Source organism: Sceloporus undulatus, chromosome 4 (genome assembly GCF_019175285.1).
Source record: "Sceloporus undulatus isolate JIND9_A2432 ecotype Alabama chromosome 4, SceUnd_v1.1, whole genome shotgun sequence".
NCBI lineage: Eukaryota > Metazoa > Chordata > Lepidosauria > Squamata > Phrynosomatidae > Sceloporus > Sceloporus undulatus.
Genome location: NC_056525.1, coordinates 47,060,957 through 47,063,543, shown reverse-complemented (window position 1 = coordinate 47,063,543; position 2,587 = coordinate 47,060,957).

The following is a 2,587-nucleotide window of genomic DNA, read 5'->3' as shown; positions in this document are numbered from 1 at the left end:
AGAGATGCAGCTAAGTTGAGGTATCCCAGCCTCAAACAGGACAACTATATAGAACATTTTACCATATTAAAATATTAAGCTGCCTAGAGGGCAGCCACGTAAATAGGACTGTGCTGGGATTTTTGCAAACTGCTGACATGCAGGCAAAGATTGCCAATCTTGGGCTGAAAATCCAACACATTAGCAGCAGATTTTGCCAGCACTGCTTGGAGATGTTAAATGCTTCAAGGTACATAGTGACTAATACAGCACATCATACTAGACCAGCTTCAGTAAATAAACCAGTAAAGTAATTGGCTTTTCAGCACTCAAACATCTGTTGCAGAACAATTCCCAGAAAATTTCATAGAGTTTACTACAAAAAGATGGTGGATCTAAGGCAAGAGATTATGTAACTGGGTCCTTTTACTTAAGATCAAGAGCCTGTCAGGTATACCAGAAATAAAATGTTAAGGTCACATGCATTCTACACATTAATGTTTTTTTTAATTTATTTTTATTTTTTATTTATTTCATTTCTATGCCGCCTTTCTCCCAGAAAGGGACCCAAGGTTACAGTGCTATATAAATAAAATATAATAATAATAACTCACAAATAAAACCATTTAAAAATTTACAATAAAAAATTAAAAAGCAATTAAAATCAACTAACTAAAAACTGTATAAAATTGCATAAACACACAAAAGTTAAAAATGTAATTAAAGTACACACCCCATATAAAAGTGTTTTTCCCCCCTGCGTGTCACCTTGGGTCCTTTTCTGGGAGAAAGGCAGCATAAAATGAAATAAATAGATACATAAATAATATTTGTTGTATAATGATATAAAAGCCTCCCTGACACAATTATATACTGACACAATTTTCCAATCATGAACACAATGAGAAGACATGTGTTATGCAGTTTCCTCTGAGGTGTATAGTAGACACATTAAATACTTATATCAATGGATGTGTGAATAATAAATACTAAGTAGTATGTTTGCATACAAACATCACTGATTTGTTTGTACGGTTTATATACCTACTGGTTTATCTTTTGGCACAGAATGCAATACAGCAATTACTATAGTCCATAAAAACACGCTTACCTTAACCAGGAACCCCATCCAGAAAACGGACTTCATTGAATGTATTTACCTGACCCTGAAGGCTGGTCTCGGAACTGGTGTTGGAGTCTCCCAGACTTCTTGTTCTTGGGGACCTCAACATCCCTTTCGAGGCTGGCTCACAAGATCTGACAGGTGCAGCTTGGGAGTTCATGGCTTCCATGAGGGCCATGGGCCTGTCCCAGTTAGTCTCAGGTCCAACGCATTGTGCAGGTAATATGGTCAATATTGTCTTTAGTACGGATTGGGATAGTCCGTGGGCAGAGGTATGTAGTACCTCTGCTCTATCATGGATGGACCATTTGCTGGTCGAGGTCCGACTTAAGGCAACTACCCAAACCCCCCTGGGGGTGGAGGACCTATTAGGATGGTCCACCCTTGAAGGCTGATGGAACCCAAAAGGTTCCAAGAAGCCTTAGAGGGGTTTATGGTTGGATCTGACGGTGATTCTGTTGATGCCCTGACCAACATCTAGGATAACGACCTCTTCAGGGCTATACACAATATCGCTCCTAAGCGTCCTTTCCGGCCCGCTTCAAATAAAAAACCCTGGTACACAGAAGATCTCCGGGAAATAAAGCGGGCCGCACAATGACTAGAGCGCAGTTGGCGGAGACATCAGCACTTGTCTGACAAGACACTCCATAAGGCTCTTTTGAAGTCTTATGGAGTGCCAATAGGTGCAGCAAAGAATTCTTTCTATGCTGCGCGTATTGCGTCTGCAGAGTCATGTCCAGCAGAGCTGTTCAGGGTGGTCAGGGAGCTGACTTGGCTTCCCCCCCAACTCTGAACCCTATTTTAGAACCAACTAAGGCCTGCTGTGACGATTTCAACAACTTCTTCGCAGATAAAATGTCTCGGATAAGGGCTGATCTTGACGCTGGCATTTCATCAGAAATAACAAGAGAGGTGTCCAGAGCTTCCGTGGACTCTGTTATACTGGATCACTTTGAGTTTGTACATATCGATGAAGTGGATAAGATTCTTGGAAGTGTTAGGAAGATGACATGCTCTCTCTGAATTCAAATTTTATTGCAAGGTCATTGCACAGCACAACAATATAACAATACATATAACAATATAACAATATAACAGTATAAAAATACATGTAAATTATATCTAAAATGTGGGTATCTCTTATCTGGTACAGAATTTCTAGACAAACGAACAACAATTGTCATTATGCATTAAAAAATTTGTCAAATATAGTCATCGCCTTTACAGTTTATGGCTATCCCTGTTATATACTTGTTCCTGATATTTTTAGCTGCTAAGGCAAACAAAGCTACTTTCCAAGTTACATATTTATTCAGGTCCAGTAGAAGATGAAAAATCATATCCTGTGGGTTTTGACTGGGACTGGTTTCTATTATAGGTGTAATTAACCTTTCTCTTGATGCTTTTAATGCTTTTAATGTTTAATTCTGTTTTAGTACTGGGTATGGGGGGGCCGGTAGGTCTAGGGTTTGATTTTTAACT